This window comes from Mustela nigripes, chromosome 2, assembly GCF_022355385.1.
Source record: "Mustela nigripes isolate SB6536 chromosome 2, MUSNIG.SB6536, whole genome shotgun sequence".
Taxonomy (NCBI): Eukaryota; Metazoa; Chordata; class Mammalia; order Carnivora; family Mustelidae; genus Mustela; species Mustela nigripes.
Window position 1 is genome coordinate 99,565,044 of NC_081558.1, and position 25,136 is coordinate 99,590,179.

The following is a 25,136-nucleotide window of genomic DNA, read 5'->3' on the forward strand; positions in this document are numbered from 1 at the left end:
GGCCCTTCCTTCAAAGCAGGCCCCCTGAGGGGGACTCAAGGCCAGGGATGCCACCTATGATCAAACCCTGTGGGCTCTGCATTCTGGAAACTGTTTTCTTCCAGTGTGGTGCTGCAGATTTCTTTTTCCCTGAATTATCCTTAATAGTGACAAAACCTTGTTCTTTGAAGGTTGATTCAATTTTTGGAAACAACTCAGCTTCATTTGGGGGAAATCTGGGGAAAGAGTGAATCAAATCTGGGCAACCTTAGTGATAGTGGTTTTAGTATTAAAAAAAAAACCCAAAACCAAAAAACCAAGGTTTGCCTACAAAGTAATGACCCAATTTGCTTATTGTTTATTTTGAAATGACAGCAAAGGTTGTTCTCAAGAGGAGACCAGAAATGTTTTCAGCATCTGCCGGGATAAGCATAGAGCCCAAGGAGGCAGCTACAAGGAAGTCCCCCATTTCTCTGTTCAGTTCAGGAGGGTTGTGGGTTGCTTGCATGTCTGCAGCATTACAGGAGACCCAGGGCACTCTCTGTGACTGAACGCCCACTCCTTGCCTTGTGGGGAGGGAGGGTGGGCTGATTTGGGGCTATTGCCAAGTCCCCTATAAGCCTGAATTCAGATGTTGCTGGGCAGGGAGATTGAATAATGAGAGGATCTGCATCAGGAAGGACCGCCTGATGTGGAGAGAGCTTACTCCAAGCCAGTGGACCTGCTTGGAACCACAGGCAAAAAGAGTCTGGAAGAGTGGGACTAGGGCAATGTGTTCCTGTGTAATTCAAATGGCCTTTATAAAGTTGTTTTAAAGAGCTGTTCTTTGAAAGAGTTGAGGATCTTAGAGCTGGGGTCTGGGCTCTGAGTGGCCCTCTGGGGACGGTCTGGTTCCCAAGGATTCAGGCTGTTTTTCAGAACAGGGACTGAAGACACTGGGGACATCTTGCTGGCTGCTGGAGAGAGCTCTTGGCCAAACCTGTGAATAGCCAGCAGGTTTTCCCTTCATGGCTGGGGTCCTTGATGATGAACTGATATAAGGGACATTCTAAATACTTCGGTCTAATTGCTGAGCTAAAAGTCAGCAAGGGCCTCGTCCAAGGGAGGGAGAAAACTAATGCAGACCGAGCATTAACTGTATGCCAGGCATTTATATACACCATCTCATGTAAGACGGCTATTATGGCCCCCATTTTACAGATGAGAAAAGAGAGGCACATGTAGTGAAGCCACTTCCTCTGATCTCCTCAATGCTTTCTCTCTTCTCATTGTACACTTGTTCAATCTTTGTTCTCTACACATTGCAATATGATTATTTGTCCCCTCCTCGAGATTCTAAGGGAATTGGTCTGGAATGGGACCAGGCTTTGGTATTATTTTAAAAGCTCCCCAAGGATGTTAATGTGCACCTAGGACAAGAACTGCTGGTCTAGATGTTAGGTTTTTCATTTTTGTGTATCCCCAGGGTCTAGATCAGTGGTCCTCAAATTTGTGTATCAGAATCAGTTGGAAAATTTGTTAAAACACAAGTTGCTGGCCCTACTCTCAGAGTTTCTGATTCAGCAGGTCTGAGGTTGGCCCATGGGTTTGCATTTCTAACAAGTTCCCACGTGCTGCTGCTGCTGGTGGTGGTCTGAGCACCATACCCTAAGAGCCCCTGACCCCTTGGGACAAGAGTAGGTAGGTACTCAGTAGATGCTGGTTCACCAGATTGTCCAAGGATTTGAACCCTGGCTCACCTGGTAGCAAAGCCCATCCTCTTACCATGGTCCTGAGCCCACTGTCAGGGAGCTTGGGAGAACGAAAGGGGTGGCCCTCATATCTGCTTCACCTCTGGGAGGAGGGTAGGACTCATTGGTCATTAGAGTTTCCTAACAGGGAGAGACAATACCAGTTTCCTTCCAGGAAACCTAGTGGCTGTTGCAAGTTCAGAAATTCTGCGTAGAGGTTCAAGGTTGCTAAGAGGTCCTAGAATCTGGACCTAGGAACACAGACAGCTGCTGCGAGGTATGACCTGACAAAAGATGGCCACATAGGTATATGTCCCAAAGTGTTTGTTCTAAAGCTGGTGATGGTGCTTTATCATCCCAACTTGTTTGGCTCCATGGGAAATTCAGGAAATGGTTTAGTGATGTCAGAGTTTGGAGAGTGGGGTCCTGAGCCATCCTGAGTAGGGGAAAGGGCTGATGGGGTGGAGCAGCTATGATAATGTGCGTAACTTGAATTTGAAAGGGTGTTTCAGGCGAGAGCCAGGACGGGGCATTTAGAAGGGGAGGAGGAGAGCTCTGCTGGCAAAGGCAGTAGAGGATGTGGGGGGTTCCATTCTCCTTCTGAAGGGATGTCTTGGAGACTTAAGTTGCCAGGTGTTGTTGAACAATGAATGACTTTTAAAAATCCACCCTAAAACAAACCTTCACTTACGTGCCTTCTGTGTGCACAACACTGTTCTAAATGCTTTGTGGGGCCTCCAAAAAATAAATGATAAAACGCGGAGTGTGATGTGTCCCATAATTGGTACGTCTGTCCCATAATTGGTCTTTAGGAGTTGGGGGAAGAGTCTTTTGGGTTGTGTGCTGGGGAAGGCTTTGGGAAGGCTGAGTCCGGTGGTGCTGCAGGCTGAGTGAGTGTGAGATAGGAGTGATAAAGAACTGTGTGATGTTGGGGTGTGGCTGCTAATGTGTGGGTAGCTCAGGCTGGGTACAATGGGTGCTTTTGGAGAGCAATGGTGAGGCTGTGGATAGCAAGGGGAAAGGAGTTAAGATACTTTTTCTTGATTGTTCCATCCCTCCCTCCAAGAATGAGGACTGGGACTGTTAGAAACCCTCCTGGGGACCCCTCCCTCCTGACAGTAGGGCTGCTGGTACTGACTACTTCTTAAAAGAGTTTCTCCAAGAAGTCCTCACATGTAAAATTTCATCTTTTTTTTTTTTTTTCTTTTCTTTCTTTTCTTTTATGGAAATATTGGAGGTTGGAAGGAGGAGAGGAAAGCTCCCCTCTGCTACTTTTTACAGATGGGAGCACTGGGATCTAGAGAAGAGAATGGGCTAAAGATGATGCTCTGGGTGTGGGTTGGATGCAGGGAATGGGTGAGATGGACATTTGAATGGAATGGTGTCTGCTTAGGGCAGGGGTCAAGGCACAGTCTTCCCTGAACAGCACTGGGACATGGATGCTTGATCCTAGCATTGTCTCTTGTGTAATTTGTGTTTTTGTGGGTCTGGGAGGAAGTATGGAAAATAAGAGAGGTCAGGGTGGCGGTGATATGGGGCCCGTGGGGCCGACTGTGGCTGTGAACCTGAACCAGGAGGGGCTGGCGCTGCAGGAGGCCTGCATGGGTGTGGTCACCGAAAGTTCCAGAATGACTGGGCTTTCTTTACCTATGAGGGTAGCAGCAATGACATCAGGTGGTGGGCACTGGGGAGGGTGCCTGGAGATGGTGGGGGAGCTCAATAGCGGGAAGGTAGCACGCTTTCTGCAGGGTGAAGAATCCCAAGTCTGGCCTGCTCAGGTTTGCCCTCATCAAGTGGACAGGTGAGGGTGTCAATGATATGCGGAACAGAGTGTGCACTGACCATGTCAGCCTTACGCTGCTTTCTGAAGGGGCCCATGTGACCATCAATGTGAAGACATTGTGTGTCATGCAGAGAAGGTGGTCAGGGCCTCAGGTGCAGCTGTACCTTCCCCAGGGAGAGCAGCAGTTTCCGGGACATGGTCCCCCAGGCCCCAGGGGGCTCTGTATACCAGAAGACCAAGGCCATGTCTGAGATCAAAAGGGGTGGCAGAGGGGTGCCTGGGCAGCCCAGTGGGTTAAAGCCTCTGCTTACGGCTCAGGTCATGATCCCAGTGTCCTGGGATTGAACCCCACATCGGGCTCTCTGTTCAGTGGGGAGCCTGCTTCCCCCCTCTCTCTGCCTGCCTCTCTGCCTACTTGTGATCTCTGTCTGTCAAATAAATAAATGAAATCTTAAAAAAAAGGGGGGGGGTTTGGCAGAGACAGCTTCTGGGCCAAAGCGGAGAAGGAGGAAGAGAATCTCAGGTTGGAGGAGAAGCAGTGGGCAGAGGAGGAGGGTCAGGAGCGCTGAGAGTAAGAGCCCTGGGAGCAGGAGCTGCGAGAGGCCTCCCACCTGGACTAGGGCTTCTGGGAGGAGCTGGGCCGTGAGGCTGGACCCCAGAGGAAGGGTGAGCAGCAGGAAGTGGTTTTAAGGAACACAGAGGAGCCAGAACTTGTCAGCAGCCAGCACATGCACTGGAGATTTCCAAGCGGAAGGAGAGGGCCGTGGCCACATCTGTCCCCAGCTCCAGCCAGGCAAACCGAGGAGTCCCTTCCTACAGAAGCAGCCCAGCCAACCAGAGACCTGCTTTAGCAGAGGGCCACCCCAGCCTCCTCAAGGCCCAGGGCAGATCTGCATTAGGAGCCAGTGCCCAGCACCCTGCCAGGTCCAGCGCAGACAGAAGAGGAACCCCCATAGCAGGAGACTCTCTATGTGGAGGCTGTGATGCTGCAGCCCTGAGTGGCTGGCTGAGCCCATGGCCCACTACCTGTGGCTGAGTGGGAGATGGCTCTGTGCCGGGGCCCTGGACCACTACCAGGCAGTCAGGAACACCGAGATATTCCAGCCCAAGGATCTCATCACGGGCCTTGAGGTCATCGATGAGGGCTGGTGGCATGACTGCAGGCCCGATGGCCACTTTGGCATGTTTCCTGCTGACTCTGTGGAGCCCACCGAGTGCTGACCCTCCACTTCTGGCTGCACTGAAGCTACCGCTTCCCAGACATGCTTTACTTATTGCTGGGCAAGGTGGTGTGCGGGGTGTGAGAGCCGTATGGCACTCCTCCAGGGAGGCCCCCCCAAAGAAGACAGTTGGGCTCCCTCAGACTTGGGTGGCTCAGCCTCTGTCACCGTAAAGGCAGGGATACCCTGGTGATTCCTAAACATGCTTCTGGCAGCTCCCAGGCCCTCCCAACCAGCCTGGGCTTTGACCCCAGCAGACAACGTTGAGCCAAGCCCTGCCCATGGCCAGCCCCTCAGTGACCTCTGCCTGAGGAAAATGGCACTGCCAAGCTGGGTGGGCTGAGCAGGCTGTTTGCCTTTTCTTTCCTTTCCTCTTGGCTCTAAAGGGTGTTGCCTATGGTTATTAGTGACCCCTGGGACCAAAGAACTTAGCAGAGTTCATGACTGAAGTCAGAGTGGGTCATGACAGTTTGGGCCGCAGTAGATCGCCTTTCTGGCTTCTGTTCTTTGCTCCCAGTTCTCTGTCCCTTTGCCTGGGCTGTGGACTGTGGGCACTGGGGACAGGAATGACCATGCCCCCATGAGTATATGAAGGAAGGTATAAAAACATCAGCGAACATGTGTCTTTTCATGTGGCAATGCCGCCTCTGCCAGCCCTGGCATGTGCCTTCAGCTGATTCTGGTTCAGGGAAAGTAGCCAGAGCAGGCTGCCTGCTGTCCTGCACTATTTCTGTCCCTATCCACCTGTATCTTTTTTCGGCATGAGAACTGCCCTAGCAGGACCTTGTGATCCGCCCTATTGTGACCTGAGTGCCCTCCTCCCAATGGAAATAAACCCCTTTCCTTTCCTGGGTGTCTGTGGGGTGTGTATGCATGTGTGCACCCTCAGACCTTGGGCCAACTGTTAGTGTTAGCCTGGAAGAGGCATAAATGTTAAGATGTGGAAAAAAAGAAGAAGAAAAAAAAGAAAAAAGAAGGGAGGTCAAAGCAGCTCTAGCCAGAGCACAAGTTCCCAAATCTCTTAGTGGCTGTCGCACACTGGCATCTCAGGTTTCACACCTGGGTGCTGGGTCCTAGGTCTGTGGTTTTCCAGATGCACTAACTGCTTCTATTTCCCCTCCCACAGTTCATGCCACCTATACCCTTCTAGTCTCTTCTCTGCCTCCATGCCCACTTCTGGGCCCAGTGGGAGCTGAGCATTCAATCAGAACTGCAAAGTCCTCTCTCCCTGCTGGATTGTCCCTTAGTGACTTAGCTGGTCCGGAGGGACCCCTTTCTCCACCCCTCCCCTGTCAAAACCAGTCATGGCTCCCCTAACTTTGAAGTCTGCTGGATCTGACTAAAAGAGGAGAGGGAGGGGTCTGTGCTCTACTCCTCAGGGGTATCACCCATGAGTATTTATACCAAAGGGGAGTGTTCCGTTGCCTTGGCAACTTTCTTGCATGGGTTCTGGTGCCCAGAATATCTGACAGATCTCAGTGTTCCAAGCTCAATGGGCAGAGGTGGAGGAGCAGTTAAAAGGGTTTATCTCAATGATCAGGGCCAGGTCCAAAGACGAAAAGGGTGGCTGAGATAGCATATATCAGAAATAGCAGAGGTCACAGAAAATTCCTCCAGTTCTTCCCTGTTTTCCATCTTTTCTTTCACCTTTCCCCATGTAGTCACATATTCCCCTTCTGTGATGCTCCTGGGGCCCCTTGATTCTATGTATCCCTCTGTCACTAGCATGAATAGGGGTGGGGAGGGGCCTACGTGGGCAGAGTGAACACTGGGTATTCCCTGCTGGGTGCTGAAGGGAAGCAGTGGATGCAAAGGGAAGAGGACTCAGGGGCCAATGTGTGGCTCTCCATCATGGCGTTGGTCCCTCCAGAGCTCCCCATTTGTTGGGGGAGAGCTTGGCAACACTGCTGTGGTACCTGGCTGGAAGGAAAGGGAAGACAATGAGGTGAGGGGGCCCACAGGTTAGGAGAATGATGTTCTCTGATGTTGTTCATCTGTGTCTGTATCTTGGTACCTACAATACAGATGTAGGGTGGCAGAATGAGTGTGTTGCAAAGACAGTTAGTGCATCTCAGGCCACGGCAGGGTCAGGGAGGATGCTAGAGGGCCTGCAGCAGGAGGGGCTGGAGAAGCTGGCCTGAGGAGGAGAGGCAGAGAAGCTCTCTCCTCTCGGGTTCCATCCACGGGAACGTCCCTGTGATGATGCAGTCCCCCATGCCTCCTTGGATACAGGAGGACCAGCGTAAGGAGGCAGAGGGCCCTGAGGTTAATAGCACTCCTTTTTAATTGTTCTCTGGAGAAAATATGCTGAGTGGGTGTTTGTGTGTCAAAGTCCAGGTGTTGATGTTGTGTAAGTGGGTCTTCCTCAGAAAAAAAGCTGGGCCTTCTCTGGCTTTCTATGGCATAATCCTCTTGAAGCATACTTTGACCAGCATTTTGATGCACTAACTGCTTCTATTACTATGTAGCTTATTATGTACTGGCCATGTGTGACACCCTCTGTGGTGGAGATCCTTTGGACCAGTCCTTCCTGCCTTGCTGAGAACTTCTGGACAGTGGCCCTCAGGGACAAGGGGCTAAGTGCACGGAGAAGCAAGGCAGAGTCTGGGTCACAATGAGAAGGAAAAGGAGAGTACACAGTGAGAAGGAAAAAGAGAGTGGTCACACCAGTGCTCCTGGGCTTCCCTCCACAGGGGTTTCAAGGAAGGTGTGGGCATTGGCCTTTAATCTGCTGAGCAGGGAGGTAGAACCCTGGGGTTTGGATGTTAGGAGATAATGAGTTGTCTTTGAAGGAACAGTTTCAGGAGAGTGGGGGGGGGTGAGGAAAGCAGAGGTGAAATTTTCCCTGTTATCTGGAAGTGCTTCCTGGCTCCCACCTCAGTCTCTCCTGGTGCACCTTGATCGCTTTCATTTTGGTTTTATGGACAGTGGAGATGGCTTTTCTGTGGTGCTTTGTGATAACCTTCTGGTACTGGGAAGTGCAGGGAAGTACTGCCTTACTGACTCTCATATTACATCCCAGGGTCCCGCATTGTCATTGCTGGCTAACTCCAGCCAACAGGTTGTCTCTTTTATGACCCCTCTTGTTCAGATCGCTGGGGAGCTGTGAGCTTGCTCTTTTAGGCCCCTCTGCCCTCTGGTTTCTGACTCACTTCGACCTCCCCAAATAGGATCCGTGATCTCAGCTCCAAAATGACCCCCTCTTCCTCTCCAAAGGCATCAAAACTCTTGCTTGCCCAGGCAGTTGATAAATTAATGTACCTTTTGTAACTTATGACTGACTGGTAGCTGCTCCATGGGCTTTCCTCATGGGAGTTCGATATTTAAAAGAAGCATGTTAAACTAAAGAAGTAGACCTCTGATAGCAGAATTTCAGCTGTTATTGACAGTCAGGTGGAGTTGACATTTTGGAAGCCCTGGGCTGCATTTACAGAATGCATAGCCCCTCCCCCCTGCTGTATGTCTGTCCAACTTTTATCATGAGGATGGAATTGTTTATGGTGCCCGAAACCCAGCTTCGGGGGAAACATGATCAATATTTAGCCGGTATAAAGGGAAACTGATGTATTTTGTGCTGTCCCAGAGCATATAACTAGGCACTCTGAGTAGATATCAATGGGAAAACTGTATCATTGAGAACTGAATGGGAATGCAAAAGCCTGCTCTCAGGTGGGGGTAAATGGAACTAACATTTAACTGATACCATCTGTATGCCCTGCACTATGCTAGGTACCTGACACTAAGACACTTATCTGTCTTACTTTTCAGACAGGTTGGGCAACCTGCCCATGCACACTCAGGTGGAACAGCTGTCATTCACACCCAGATCTTTCTGACTTCAAGGTCTTATCCCATATCTCTGTACCGACATGCTGGGTGAGGTCCCCTGTGATCCTCTGTCCCTGGCAAGGCTGGTGATCCCTCACTAGAGACAGGAAGAAGTCCTGCTTAGAGAGGGAAGTGGACTAGATTCTCCTGGGCCTGACCCTTTTTGAGAGCTTCTGTTGCTCTCTTGATGGGAATAATTAAATGTTGGCTCAGGGATTCTGTTTCCATTCTCCTTGTGACTTCTCTTATCAGTACGTACAGTTCCTAACTCACAGAGCAGCTGACTTGCCTTCCCTGGGGGCTGACTTGCCTTCCCTGGGGGCTTAAAGAGCTGTGGAGGGCTGTCTTACCCTGGGTGATGGGTGACGCCTCCTGCCTTCCCGCAGCCTCAGGTTTCCTTTTCCTGGGTTTGTGATTCATGATTTTTTTGCTTGAATATCCTAGAGAAACCTTAGACAGAATGCCTAATAGGAAGCTGATCAACCTGGTCATCACCCTACCCCCAAGGTTTTCTTTTTTGCTGGACTTCTCTCATTCTGAATATGGGACTCTCATTGTCTCAGTTTTCAGTGAGGGTAATTGTCTCCTGTTCACCGATCACTAGGACTCTTCTGCTCATCCTTGAAACATCCTGGAGACTAGTCCTTCCTTGCCATCCTCAGTGCCAATGCCTACTTGAGACCCTTGTCATCCCATGCTTATCAGCTTCTTCCCTGGTTCTCTGAGCTCTGCTGTCTTCCTTTCCTTAAACTCCTTGTGGACCATTTCTTTCCTCTGCCTGAGCATGGCCAGCAGTTTCTCATAGCCTTCTGGTGAAGGATTGGACCCTTCACGCCCTCAGCGGAGGCCCTCTTGGCTCACCCAACCCAGTTGGTTAGTAGTGTTTCCCACCAGCATCTTCTAAGTGAAGTGGTCTTCCACAGATTGTGTTTCCTGCTTTTCCTCCTATGGATGAGATTTTTCCTGTCCCACAGGTCCTCACCGTTCTCCCCTATGCCCATCCACCCTCCTCCTGAATCCTTTAAAGCCTACCTCTAGTCACCTTCCTGCACCAAACTCCCAGCAGCCACCCAGATCAGAAGCAACACTTCACCCATTTAAACCATGCTATGATTTATTTTTGGCAATTTTTGTAACAGTTCACTAATTGTTAATTTTCATGTTTTATCACCCTGGTTGCAAATTAATTCAGGGCAAGGACTGTTTAATATACCATTTTCTTTTCCATAGCATTTAGCGCCATGCTAGGGACTGCCTGGTTCCCCTTCTTTCTGCTCACCAAACCCTCCTTACACTCACAGCCCTGGTCATCATCCACAGGAACTGCCCCTTGTTAATCCTGGCCATTTTTCAGCCTGCCAGTGTCTTTGCGCCTGTTGCTTCCTGCAGTCCTTCTCTTGCTGCATTCTGATGCAAGCCTTACCATCTTGGAGAAGCAGTGCAATCCAGTAGAAAGTGCACAGGCCAGGGAGCCAGGTGGGTCTGGGTTTGAATCTTGCACCCGCTATTCCTAGCTGTGTGGGTTAAGTTACTGAGCCTCCTTGAGGCTGGGTTTCTTCAACTCTAAAAATGGGGAAACAGTTGTGCTTGTTTTGGCAGCACATATACTAAAAATGGGGAAACAGTTCTTTATGGTCAGGTCGGGGTGCACAATAGGCCCTCAGCAAAGACTAGACACCCCCACGGCATTCTCAAGTCCTACCTCTTGCATAGGCGCTTCCTGAGTATCCCATTTGATACTAGTTCTGCTGTCTCTGCAGTCCTTTTGCATTTATATTATCAGGATTCAGCCATATCGGAACTGCTCATTTCAGAGATCCAGAGACTGAGGCCCAGAGAGCCCTGCTGCAGGCTGTGTAGAGCCTATGGACGGCCAAGCCAGGTCTAACACTCGGGCCCGAGTCCCCGCAAGTGTCTGTCAGCACCATGCTGTCCTCTGCATGCCCTCACCCACAGTGGAGCCCTTCCTCAGCCCCACACATCCTGCACCTTGCAGAAGGAACATGGAGGAAGTGCTTAAGAAATCCTTGTTGGTGCTCTGTTTATGCATGTGTGTCTCATTCCCCTGATGGAAGTGTATTCCCCCAGGCGGGACACATACAGGGCTTTAATGCTGTTCTCTGTATTCTGTACAGACCTAGATTTAATAATGGTGGGCTAACTTCAGGCCCCAAAACAAGGATTTCTGCAGCTGGGCAGGAGGCCCTCTCTTTGTGGTTCTGGGGGCTGTCCCCACAGTATCTTGCTGCCTCTGGTGACCATGATTCTGTGCAGTGTCCAACTGTGAGCTGCTCCAGGGGAGAAGCCTGTGTGTTCAGCGGCGGTGCTCACTGTGCACCACTTTGCCTCCCATTCGGCACTCCTGCCACCTCCCCCATTTCTCCTCCCCTCACCCACTCCCTGCGCCATGCTGCTGCTCTGCCTGCTCCAGCTAAGAATATATCATCCTGGTTGCATAGCAACGTGTTTGGTTTCCTTTATTTCTCCTTCTCCTCCCACAAAACTGCCTGAGCTCTAAATTTAAGGTAGTGTGTCAGGAGATGCCCCTACCCCACCCATGACTCTGAAGCCCGGCATTGTTCCCCCTGAAGCTACTAGCTTTATGAGGACAGAAGCTGAATACTTTTTTCACTATCCCCAACACCTAATAGACTCCTTGGCACATAGTAGGTGTTCAGTAAGTATCTGTTGGATGATGAGAATCATTTTCTTGGAATCCCTACAGTTGAGAGGTGTTTCTCAGACTGGGAAATGTTATCACTGACTCTGGGATGGTCTGTAGTTGACCACTCTTGGATGGACACCTTCCTCTTTTTCTCCAGCCACCTAAGAAACGTGTGGAGGAAAAGAAGGCACATATTTTTTCATATTCTACTGGCATGTGGATGGTGGCTATGTTTTCCTCTTTCTTTTCTGGAAGCTGGTAGTTCAGTCAACCCACATGATTTATGGAGCCCAGTGGATACCAGTGTAATGGGGCTTCATGATTCCTGCCTTGGAAAGCTTGTGGTCTAATGGGCTGGGGATAGATTACTCTTTCTGGTGACAGGAGTGTGAGACTTGCTTTCAGAGGGAAGCTTAGAAGTCACAAAGTACTAGGTTTGAATCCCAGCTCTGCTAATTGCAATTTGTGTGACTGTGGGCGGGTCGCTTAACTTAGCTCATGGATTGTAAGGTTTATGTGAGAAAAACCATGAATAGAATCTAACAGAGTGTGGGGAAACAGGGGTGCCCATATTAGTGCAATTTTTCTTTTCCCCTTTTAATGAGTAGACAGAAATATACCAGAAAATGCCTGTTAGTGCTACTGATGGGTTGCCATCAATATGCAGGCCTACGGGGGAACCTGGGAAGTATCCGCTTATTGGATACTAGAGGAAGTGCTCTCCCTGGAGCTAATATATTTCCTTTTTATTTTCCTTAGTTTAAAAAGTAAGTGTTGGCTTTCACAACTGACTTCCTGGCTACCCTACATTCATCTCTTTCCAAACATCTCAGTGTAGCATCCTGAATTGACTCAGGGTAAGCCTTGGTGGGAGTGGGAGGTTTAGGGTCCAGAGGGAGGATGAAAGTTAAGTGGCTCTCTGGGGTCATGGAAATAAGCTGGAAAAGAGGAGGCTGCTGTTCAGTTAAAAATAGCATCAGCAGTGGCCGCAGCTTGGGGATGGGCCAGGGGTCAGAAGCTGGGGCAACCCCAGGCACACATTCCCAGCAGAGAACTTGAAGTTTGGCTAGCTGTTCTCCGTCCCTTGGGATGGGGTGGTGGACAGTTCCTCCTCACGTGTGTCACCTGTGCCTGCCCACAGTGGGCAGCCAGCATCTCATGTCCCTTCTAGGCCTGCACATCACATTGCTTCCTCTTTTCCTGTTCACTTCACACACTGCCCAATCCACCCCCCCCACCCCTTCTATCCTTCCCTTCTAGAGCAGTGCAACAGCAACATCCACTTACTAGACTTTTTACAAACCAGTCACTGTACTAAGTGTTCTTGGGCTTCTGTGCTCTGGAAGTCTGTTGTCTGAGATAGCATCCTGGACCCACAGACGGCCAGAAAAACAATCGAAGAACAACCACTAAATAAACACAAAATAGATGAGATAACATGTTCCCATCCTGTATGAATTGAGGCCAGTGGTATTTGTGGGGGCCTTCTGGGTGTGTATTTGAGAAAGCTTGAGAGTTTCTTGCTTGAAAAAGGTGAAGATGAGCTAAGTTCGTGCTTTCCTTGCACCAGTGATCCAGAAACAAGCCCCCTTCCCACCAGCAAGAGAATGGAAGAGGAGTGCTTTCTGGCCAGAGTTTAAGACTGGACCTTGGGAGGAGACGCACACTGGAGGTGAGGAGTCTAAGGAGACAGGAGCCATATTTGCTACAGACTCATTCTGATAATTGGATGGGAATCCAGGTGGATCAAGTTAGATTAATCAATGGGTCAATCCATTGATTGAGCCATTCACCCACTCAGCAAACATTTAAGGAACATCTATTAAGTACCAGCATGAATGTGAGAGCGTTCTAAGTCAGCAGTTTCTCATCCTAGCTGTACACTGGAATTACCTATAGAGTCTGATGTTCAGGTTTCACCCCAGAACAGTTATATTAAAAAAAACAAACTCTGTGTCTGGGAGGCAGCCCTGGGTAGTTAGGTTCCCCAGGTGATTCCACGGTGCAGCCAGGATAGAAAACCACTGGTCTAGGTGAGCCCGAGGCTCCTTCCTGTAACGCAGCCAGTCATTGCCCCTTTCTGCTGAGGGCCCTTTCTGCCATTGCCTGCCAAGGGACAGGATTGACATGTGGCCTGCAGCCGCTGAGATGCAGCCTGCCCTCTACCACGGGCTCGAACAAGTGTTTATTGAGCAGCTATCAGAGGCTCGACCTTAGAGAGACGCAGAGGTGAGAATAACAGTGTCCCCTGGAAGTAAATTAATATAAGCATCCATTTCCTTGATTGTTCACTTGGCGAGCCAGCGCCAGCTTTCCTGATGAATGGGATTTTCTGTGATTTATTCTGTCTTGTCCCTGACTGGAAGAGAAACAGTGACTCTATCTAGTGCCTTATGGTTAAATGGAGTTAAAGCAGGTGGTGAAAAAGAGCCTCACACAGGTAGGCGGAGGGCGGGCAAGTAGGGCAGGTTGCCAAAGGGACACAATGTGTTCCTTGGGGAGGTTTTCACAAATACACTATCAAGTTGTCTAAATCGTGAAAAAGTAGGAGTAACATACAGCTGTTTAATATGTGATTATCAGCAAGGGTTTGAGCCCCTCTGAATCATCTGTCTGATCTTAAGGCGTAGTGGAGTGACCCTGGCACTCAGAGAACATGCAGTCTAGGTGGGTAATTTACACTGATATGAAAAATGGAGATTGTAAGTACTTAGTTGTGTTTTGTGACTAACGTCATCAGAAGCATGGAGAGAGGAGCTACCAGAGAGGCACTGCCTGAAGTGCAGTCCATGGCCTGGCTCTGTCCACTGTTCATTGTCAGCCAGTAATGAGAAGGAGAGAAAGTGAAAGGAAGCATTGATAAACTTTTATGGTGATTTTCCAGAGTGATTTTGTCCAAAACTAAAAATTTTTTAAAAAGAGGCTTACACTTTGTTTTTAAAATTGCATTTCTCTAGTAATTCATTTTTATTGTATTTTATGAAAGGACTAGTCCATGGCAGATTGGAATAAAAAAATGAAAGAAAAAAAAACAAAAAACAAATTCATCCTTTACTGCAGATGGTTGAAAGAGCTTTGGATGGAGTAGCTGGATATTTGAGATATCATGGCAAACTGGAGAGGTATCAGCAAGCAGGCAAACGGTGGAACTTCTCTTTGGTGTTGCAAAGGGAATTAGAGTGTAGCCTAAAAACCTGGACCTAACTCATGCAGGAGGCTCTCAGACCACAAATGTTTTTTGAGGTTTTGGTGGATGCCGGAGTTTCTAGGTGCTTCGTATAAATTATTTCATTGCCTCCTCTCACAGCCCTATGTGATAATAATGCTTGTCTCCATCTCTGTTTTGTGAAAGCCTAATATGCACAGCTCACTATGGCTGCTGGTCATTAGTTGACCTGAATTTTAAAGACAGATGTTTTGGACTCTGGAGCCTGATGGTTCAGGAACTCTCACTGCCATTCCACATAGGCCCTCCAGGTGACAAGGAGCATGGACTACAGACTCTGCCCATCCAGACATTCCAGAATAGGAGTGAAAAGAAGGCCCTGCAGATACAGATCACAGAGCTCAGGGCTGTTCTTCCAGAAAGATACCCTATGTTCTGGGGAGGGCAGGGCATGGACCTTTAGCTGACAGTCTTCTTTCTTCTCCTTGGTGGTCATTTCCAGGGATATTTTGTAGATGAACCCACCCTGGTTTGGGCCTTTTTTTTTTTTTTTTTTTTAAAGATTTTATTTATTTATTTGACAGACAGAGATCACAAGTAGGCTGAGAGGCAGGCAGAGAGAGAGGAGGAAGCAGGCTCCCCACTGAGCAGAGAGCCTGATGCGGGGCTCGATCCCAAGACCCTGAGATCATGACCTGAGCCGAAGGCAGAGGCTTTAACCCACTGAGCCACCCAGGTGCCCCTGGTTTGGGCCTTTTATTAGACTTTGAATTGTCTTATCAGCAGCCTTTGTCAGTGGCAACTCATCCATCCACTTATTTTTAAACTTTTAATTTTTAAATAAAGATTCATAGGAAGTTACAAAGAAACATACAGGGAGCTCCTGTGCACCCTTCTTCCAGCATATCCCACTGTTAGTATAATATCAGGAAATTGACATTGGTGTAATACACAGACTCACCCCTCTACTTTTTTCTACTAATTTCTTTAAAAGATTAGGGGTGCCTGGGTGGCTCAGTGGGTTAAAGTCTCTGCCTTCGATGCAGGTCATGTTCCCAGGATTCTGGGATCGAGCTCCATATCAGGCTCTCTGCTCAGCAGGGAGCTTGCTTCACCCTCTATCTCTGCCTGCCTCTCTGCCTACTTATGATCTCTGTCAAATAAATAAATAAAATCTTTTAAAAAAAAGATTATTTTTTTAGAGAAGTTTTAGGTTGACCTAAAAACGGAGGGAAAGATATGGAAATTTCCCCCATTTTACCCCATGCCCCCTCCTCCACATTCACAGCCTCCTAGATTGTCAGCATCCTTCACTAGAGTGGTGCCTTTGTGACAGTTGATGAACCTACATTGACACATCATTATCACTCAAAGTCCATCATTTACATTAGGAGTCACTGTTGTACATTCCATGGGTTTGAACAAAAGTATGATAGGTATCCACCATTATGGTTTAGACACAGTAGTTTTACTGCCGTAAAAATGCCCTGTGTTCTACCTATTTGTCCTTCTCTCGTGCTAACCCCTGGTAACCAGTGATTTCATTGTCTCCATACTATGACCTTTTCCAGAATGTCACATAGTAGAATCATACAGAATGTAGTGTTTTTGGGTTGGCTTCTTTACTTAGCGATATGCATTTAAGATTTCTCCATGTCTTTGTGTGGCTTAACAGCTTGTTTCTCTTTAGCACTGAATAATATTCTATTGTCTGGATGTACCATGGTTTATCCACTCCCCAATTAAAAGGTTATCTTGGTTGCTTCCAAGTTTTGCCAATTTTGAATAAAGCTGCAAACGTCCATGTGGAAGTATTTGCGTAGACATAGCTTTTAGCTCCTTTGGGTAAATACCTAGGAGCACAGTGTACCCATCTGTTTTTTTTTCTCCCACATTCTGGGTACCATGCTTGAAGAGAAGCATCAAGAAGCCATAGTGTATCTGGAGGAGGGAGAGGGTGAGTAATCTGGAAGCCAGGTCACATCCAGATTGTTCTTTGTGACTAGTGTGACCATCTTATATGTCAATGCCATGTGTTATTTAGTTCTTCCATCTTAGCATCTATAGCAGTGTGAGGCACATAGTTGACCCTCAGCAGATGTTTTTTGAATTGAATGTTTGATTCAGAGCAGAAAACGTACATATAAACATAATGGCTGTCTTGCATATTGCTGGGCCTCCAGTGTGAAAGAAGAATGAGATTGATCTGTGTATCCCCTATTGCTCTTGAAGACAGCACCAGGATTAGTGAATGGGGGTGGGGGCAGGGAAAACATAAGGAGAAACATCCCAGTTGGATTTATGGAAGAACTTTACCAAGAATGAGAATAATGCAACAAGGAAGTGGTCAGTTCCTCTACACTGAAAGAAATCAGGGATGCAGCGGAAACATTTTGACATTGGACCAAATACATTTAATAGGAGTCCTTCCAGTTTCTTATTTCTGAGAGTCAAAGAACATTCAGGTATAGATAGAAATAGGGTGGTTGGGAGGAGGGCTCAGTTTATGGGTAGAGGGTATTCATGGAGTTTGAGGTGACAGCAAAAGATTTTAAGGGAAGAATACCTGTAGATTTTGAAAAGATTGTATTTGCATTTTTAAAAGAAAGTCATAGGTAGCCAGATATATAAGGCTTCTCTGGGTCTATGGTTATTGTCCAGAGCAACATTTGGACTTCACCTAGCAATCAGACACTCATTTTTTTCTTTCAGGTAGCATTTGGCAACATCAGTCCTAGAGAAAATCATGGGAGCTGGATTCTGACTATAGCTGACATGTTTTTGTTATGTTAATCACTTAGATTGAAATTTAGGAGAAGATTATTGCAATTTCTATTCCAGAAAATGAAACAAGAATGAAGTAGGCACTGAGTTAATATGATCACTTCCAGGTGAAAAAGAAAAAAAAAGTCAAGGATCTTCAATGGGGCCATAGAAGGTTAGTATATATTCATATATGATTATCCTGTAAGGTATGACTTTAGATGATTTATGTTTTTATTTCATCCTAGCTGCCAAGGAAGATCCAAACTGATATTTTTTAAGGTAGGGAGTAGAAAAAGGAAGTAATACTTCTTTATTGCTTACTACATGCCAGGAACTTTACATTTATTATTTCATCCATTTTCACAATGATTCTGATGTATAGGTATTATCATTACTATTTTATGGTCAGGGAAACTGAAACTCATCAGAGCACAGTAACGTGTTCTGGGACACATATCTAGTGAAAAGTAGAGATGAGGTTCAAAGCCAAATCTACTGGACTCTAAAGCCACTGCTCTTTATACTGTTGGTATTCAAAACATACCATCTCTAGCAAAACCCAAACCTATCATATTCACGAACAGATTTCAGAACTGTATCTCATATGTTTCAAACCCAGAGGTGTCAGTTTCCTATTTGCAGAAAAGCCTGCCCACATGGCACATGTTTCTACCATTGCTGATGACCTTTCTGTAGTACAATCAGACTGAAGCATTCTAACCATGGTCACACTCAACAGCTAATTGCCCCTAGTCCTGGCTTGTATCCAGCCCACTTTGTTTTCCTAATGCCTCCAAATGCCTGATCCTGAAGGTGTGAACACTGTCTGTGGGCTTGGGTCTAGTTTCCAGCTTGCCTACTGCCCGATGTCTAATAATCCTAGCCTATTTTCAAGTCTTGGGATTGTGTTCTCACTGTCACCAGGAGACCTCATGGTACAGGAGACAGAGCACTGTGCCTGAAAGTGCTTTGTCCTTGATGTATGACTTACTGTTGCTGGAGCTATAAGGAGTCCTTTTGCTGTTTGAGTCTTAGTTCTTTCATGAGCAAAAAGGGGATAGTCATAACCCCCCCTCTTTTCTTTTTAGGATGAACAAGAGACTCATTTGATATTAGTATCTAGGAAATTTTGTAAACCATGGGCATTGCACAAATTTAAGTTCGTTGGGTAAAAGGGAATCATCCCACCTCCTGGAAAAGCTTTCCTTCAAAAGGGGTGGAAGCCAGCGCACATGTTCTGTGTAAGAAACCATGAGCTCCTTCTGGCCTGCCAGGTTCTGTTTCACTAGAGCGGGCTTGGTCTCTGTCCCACATGCTGCTTAGCCCCCGCCTCCCCAACAGCATGGCTGTGTTTCTTGGCTTGGAGTGCTGAGATAATTGCTCCGTATCTTCCCTGTCCAGTGAGCATGAGCCCATTAGAACTGAAAAATTACCACTGGCTGAAGCCTTCTGAAGACTCTGATTGGGTAAACTGTGTTCAGTTCAGCTGAATTTGCTTGCTGGCTATGTAAATATTAAGGTTGTTAATCTTTATTAGAGGGTGTTAGCCAAGAAAAATTGCATTTAAAAAAAAAAACATATATTAACATGGGAAAAAAGTAAAAGTAAACCAAACAAAATTTAACAATTTTGATGTCCTAAAAGCTTCCAGTGAAGACTAAAAAGACCTCGAGTGTGTATTGTTCAATAAATAAGACTGTGGCTTCCAGTTCTTTTTGAAGGAGAGGCATAGATCTTAAATAAAAAAGCCAGTTTTAATTTTAGAACAAAAAAATCTGAACAATAAGAAGATATCAACTTCACTGTCATTTAATAGGTTTAGATTTGCAAGTCAGTTTTCATGTATTCTTTCCCCCACATAAACTTTGTCTTAAATTTAATTTTATTTATTTTATAAAAATAAATAAATAAATTTATAAATTATTTTATAAATAAAATAAATAAAATAAAATTTTATTTTATTTATATTTTTGTACTGTAAACTTTTAATCAAGTATAACGTACATCCAGAAGAGTACACAGATCCTAAACTCAGTGAATTCGTACCCAGTGAGCACACTTGAGTAGCCAATAGAGCAAGAAACAGAACGCTTCTCCTGAACACTGGCCCCCAGTGTTCTCTTCCATTTCCAATCCCTCCCTTCAAGGCCAGTCCCCAGGGTGACTTCCAGCACCTTAAGATAAGTTTGCCTGTTTTGAAACTTTATATAAATGAAATCTTCAAGTGTATACTATTTCACATCTCTCTTCTTTTGTCCAGCATTACCTGTGTGAGATCAATCCATGCTGAGTGCAGCAATTACACTTAACACTACTTGCTGGGTAACAATCCAGTGTATATATATACTGCAATTTATTTATCCATTTTACTTCATAAGTACTTGAGTATTTGAGTTGTCTCCAGGTTGGGGCTAAGCTGCCATGAACACTTTTGTGTAGGTCTGTTGATGAATACATGTACCCAGTATTGAGGAGTATTTATCTAGGAGAGAAATTACCAGGCTATAGGGTATGAGTGTGTTTAGCTTTAGTTAAATCCTAACAAGTACTTTTTCAAAGTAGTTGTAACAATTTATTACTCCATTAGCAGGGAGGATACTTCTACCTGCTCCACATCTTTGCTAACAGTTGGTATTATTTGTCTTTTTAATTTTAGCTCTTCCGGTAGGTGTGTGGTAGTGCCATGCTTTGGCTCGGTTTTGTTTTGTTTTGTATTTCCTGGTTGGTGAATGAAGTCAAGAACATTTTCAATGTTTATTGATCATTTAGGTGCTGTCTTTTGTAAAATGAATCTTCAGTTATTTTGCCTTGTCTTTGCTATTGAATTAGCTGCATTTTCTTACTCAGTTGTAGGAGTTCTTTATGTATTCTGGATATGAATCCTTTGATAAGTGTATTGTGAATATCTTCTTCTAGTCTATGGCTTGCCTCTTCATGCTCTTCATGGTGTATTTTGATGAATATAATTAATAGTTTTAATGTAGTCCAGTCTATAAAATATTTTCTTTTATGGTTAGTGGGTTTGTGTTCTGTTTAAAAAAAATCTGTCTATTCTAAATTTGGTACTGTAAAAACGTCACTGTTTTACTTTTTACATTTAGATCAGTAATGTATTTGAAAGTGCTTTTCCTGTGTGGTTAAGGAAAGATTCTTCACTTTTTTCTTCCTGTTTTGCCATCCTCTTGGCTTAGAGTCATTTCTCGAAAAGACCATCCTTTCCCCACAGCACTTTGTCATTAACCAAGTGACCATGTGTGGGTCTGTTTCCAGGTGTTATGAAATTTGAAGGTCCTGCCAAATAATACACTGTGATTGTATTGAATAAATAGTTAGCTAATCTTTGACACAGGCATGGATGGCTAAGAGAGGCCAGGGCAGATCAGTGGTCCAGAAATTTTCCAGATATAAAACCCACGGACTCCGACTGTATTAAGATATGCTTCTCCAAATAAAGGACCTCTAACAGAATCCAGGATGTGTTGGTTGACTGTCCTCTCTATTGGAAGATGGGGATGTCATAAGAAATGGAATTTGAAGGAATGCAAACCAAGTTTCAAATTAAATATGATTTCTCAAAATATTCAGCTGAAAATGATCATTACTTTATCTAATGCTAGTTCTCCTCATAATAAGGGAACATTTTCCCTGAAAACAGACTCAGCGGGTGCTTATTCTTGGGGTTTATCACTTGTGCCTGATCTAAGTACTCAGGAATTAGACACCCAAAGCTTTTAATTGCTCACTCATTTTAATGACTCTGGAGGACTCTCTGTGTCCAACTACTTCCAGCAACCTGAAATCTTTTAGTTTTTCTAAGACCCTAAAACAGCTAGGTAAGAGGTGTTGCTAAGGGGGTATTTCTTCAAATAGATGATAAGGGATATTTCTTCAAGTAGATGAGTACCCCCTTTTCCAAGAGTCCCACCCAACTTAGACTATGGAGGACATTGACTCTCTCATAGATCCCCAACCAATCCAGATAATACAGCTCCTTTCCATTGGGGTACCCAGGGTGGTTGATGAAGTGGGATCCTTTTTCCAGGGGACATGAACCCAGTCTTGGTAACTTTAAGCTTAGAAGGTTACCCCTTATTCCCATTTCCCTCTCTTGCAGCTGACCTAGCAGTCTGAGCTGCCATGAATGGGAAATATTGTTCAGAGAACAGTGGATCAATAGTTAGTTTCTTTGTAAGTTTCCATGTGGTCAACACCCACAGTTGAGCATCTTCTGCATACCAGCACTCAAAATCTATTCCCAGTCCTTGAGGGCTTAGTTTACTTCTGACTGTGTTAAGTGACAGTTTTTGCTTAAACTTGGGGCCTGACAAAACCTTTCTGATGCTTGATCACTTGACGTCACCTCTCACCCATCTCTCTACCCTGTTATGGCCAGATTCAGTGGAGTATTTGGTAATCAGTCTTAACTGTCTGTCCCTATATTGTACCCTCTTTGTACCTCCATTGTTACCTGAACTAATCTAAGTCCTGTTAACCAGGGTGACTTCAACTTGGAGAGGAGTTTTTGCACAGTAACATCAAAACTGGGCTCCTGCTGAAGCCCTTAGTTGCCCCACCTAAGTTCTTAAGATGCTTGAGATGCTGTTCTGGTACTCCAGGATCTGCCGCTTTGCTGTACCTCTGCCAAGAGAAGATGGATTTTTTTCGTATAATGTCATTGATATGTTGGGATCTTGGGCTCCTTCTATGGCAAAAGGTCTAGCAGTAATATGGAGTTAAGACTGTGGTATAGTGTCTCATAACTGTTGTGTCTTGTTTCAGTCAGCCAACAGTCCCAGTTACCACAAGTCTTTGCCACCCCAGATGTTGTACAGCTTTGATCTCATCCACCCACTTTCTCTGTGTGTGAACACAGAATGGCTGGAGATTTTATTTTAGACTCTTTAACTTCGGTTCTTTTAGAATGGGCATTAAAAAAGGAGACTTCTGTTTTGTTTGTTTAAAAAAAATTCTTTTTTACTAATCTTTTCACATTAAAAAACCATTGTATATAATAGAATAACAGACTTTAGAACCCAGAGATATTAGATATCATTAGTTCAATCTTCTCATGACTAAATAATATTGTGAGATTTCTTTCCCTAGAGATATTTTTAAATGTCTTTTACAATCACAGGAAGTCAGAGTTGGAAGAGAGCTAAGAACTGTGTGAGGCCAGCATTCTCTTTGTACAGATGAGGAGCCTGAGACCCAGAGGACTCAAGTGGCTGGAGCACAGGGCTGCAATAAGACCCCGGGTCTCTAGACTCCTCAGTCTGGGGGTCTTTGCTTGTGTAGTCACGGCTGTTTCTTACTCTCAGTTTTGCTTCATTATTGTTGCCCAGGGACAGCCAGGAATTTCTCATAGAATCTGTGAATGTGCTTGTCATGAGACATTAATCTGCACCAGAATTTAAGGTAATGTTGAAATAGCCAAAATGTACTTTGGGCAAGAGCCATGAATCCCAATGGGAGTGGGCTGGGATAAGTAGTTATGTTAATAAAACCTTTCCACATCAAAAGTGTGAGTCAGATTCAGTATATGAATATCATCAAGAAGATACACACAGAGGGAGCTTAATTTTAGTACAAATAAATCACCTGTTTGCATTGCTCTTCAGAAATAAAGGGGGTGGAAGTTGCTATGTCTTTCAGATTAGACTGACTACTAAGAAAGGGAAAATAACCTGGAGGACGGTTATTTTCCTTGTAGACTCTTGTCCCATGTACCGTCTATTTCTAGTGAAGTTTGAACTTGCAGTTTAAAAGCAGGCAGAAGTGGAGAGTGTGCCTTTGCCTTGGCTGCATTCAGGAAATTCCATGCCTGCCCCTTCCCCTGCAGGCACCTGCCGCAGCTCTTTCCCGGGGCCTTGTTGCTCTGGGCTGGTCTGCAGTCTGGCAAGGATGGCGGTGGGTGTGGAGCCAGGGGAAACCTCCTGCGATGGTGTACTAAGCTTTTCTTGAGAAGCAAAGCCAAAGGAGACATCCGTCCTCATGATAATTGGAGCTCCCAACTTCTGTGCACATTTCTCTAAGAACGCCTAAAGCAAGAGAAGAGGCTCAGAGATGGGCCTTGTGGAGTTCAGCACCAGTCCTAGGGAAGCCTAACAGTGGGATGAAACAGGATCTGAGCTGAGATGGAGATTCTGCCCTTTCTGGACAGGCCATTCTCCATAAGAGTTCATGTGTTGATTCGTAAAGCACTTCTGAGCTTCTCTTCAGGGATTTGTGTCTGAAGGGGATCTCCATTCCTGGAATTCACTGAAAGCTCTGCCTGACATGCCCTCTGCAACTCATCATGTTAATGGGAAGGGAGGGCTGGAAGCCATCTGGGTGCCCTACCCCCAGCCATGTCAGGATGGCTGTATTGATTGAGAGTCTGACGGAAGGTTACTGCAGTGGATGGGGAGTCGCTGATAGTGGAGGAATAAAGCTCTGGCCCTGAAGCCTTCTTAACTGGGCTCTCAGCCAGGGCTTCCTTGCCAACTCTCTACTCCTCCCAGTCCGTCATGCACACCCAACTAGATCTGGCTTCCCTGAACACCACTTAGTCAAACTCCGCAATTGCTTAGAAACCCTTAATGGGTCCTCTTGGCCTGGACTCAAGGCCCTATAAAGAATCAGGTGCACATCCACAAACAGTAGTCTTCCCAGCCTTATCACTGATCCAGCCCCTTCTCTGCAGCAAAGCCTGTTGTGTAGTCACATGTGTTCAGTTCACAGTCCCCAGAAAACACCAGGCTTATTTGTACCTTCAGGCCTTTTCCCAGCTTGTCCCCTGCCGTTTGTGCTCCACCTGCACATGTATCCTCCATCCTTCAGCATTTGACTTTCACCTTCCTTGCTAGGCGGTAGCTCACTTCTCTTGTGGGCACTAAGCCCCTTGAGGGGAGGAGCCCCTGTAGCCCCCAGCACAATGCTGAATGTGAGATGGGCACTCGTTGCTTCGTGGATGAACGAGGAGAGATGGATACTTGCAATAGTGAATGCTCTCTGGGCAACTTATGATTATTTCCTTCTTGACTTGTTATCCATGCATCCATTTTAGTTTTTTATTTTTATTTATTTTTTAAGTTTAAATTCAATTAGCCAACATATAGTACATCATTAGTTTCAGTGTTCAATAATTCATCAGTTGTGTAGAACACCCAGCCATGCACAGATTTTAAAGTGAGGTTTGGAGATATTTAATGGGGTATGGGGAACAAAGGCAGATGCCTCAGGTTTCCAACAAAGTAGTCAAGAACAAGATTGAAACAGAGCAGGGGCTAAAGGCAAAAGCAAAAACAGAAAAGAAATAGGATTTAATACATCTTTAAGATGTAAGTGTAGGGGGTTGAATAAGTATCCTCTGAAAGTTCATGTCGACCTAGAACCTCAGAATATGACCTTATTTCGAAATCAGGTCTTTGCAGTGTCATTAGTTAAGGTCAGGTGGGGTCATGCTGTATCAGGGTTGGCTCTAAACCCAATAGACAACATCCTTCTAAGAGCAGAGGGCACAGAGAGAAGGCCATGGGAAGGTGGAGGCAGAGATGAGTGAGATAGCTACAAGCCTGGGAATGCCAAGAATTGTCAGGAGCTCCAGAAATGAAGAAGAGGCAAGGCAGGATTCTTCCCTAGAGCCTTAGGTAGGAGCATGGCACTGCTGACACCTTGATTTTGGACTTCTGGCGTGAAATGTGAGAGAATACATTTCTGTTTTTTTGTCTTTTGTTTGTTTGTTTTCTTTTCTCTCTTTTGTTTTAAACCATCGAGTGGATGGTGATTTCTAGTGGCAGCCTGAGGAAATCAATAGAGACCAATCATGGGCAGAACCATCCTTATGAGGTGTAGGAAGGAGAAATCATAGGAGGCAGGGTCTGTTGGTTGCTTCCATTTTTATGTAGGAGAAATCCCATTAAAATCCTCAGGAATAGAGGAGGTGTTCGCTGGCAAGAGGGCTTGGGAGGATTTTATTATGGTAATCTTGTGAAAAAGCGGATGGGGTGTGGGAATGTTT

General features: G+C 45.8%; 1 protein-coding gene and 1 pseudogene across 16 annotated transcripts in view; both read left to right on the forward strand.

The window, feature by feature from the left end:
* The window catches only part of KALRN (kalirin RhoGEF kinase), a 656,868-nt gene that overhangs the window by 99,149 nt on the left and 532,583 nt on the right, over nt 1-25,136 (forward strand). The gene's annotated exons all lie outside the window — the stretch shown is intronic.
* On the forward strand, nt 3,242-4,713 carry LOC132012541 (drebrin-like protein; annotated as a pseudogene).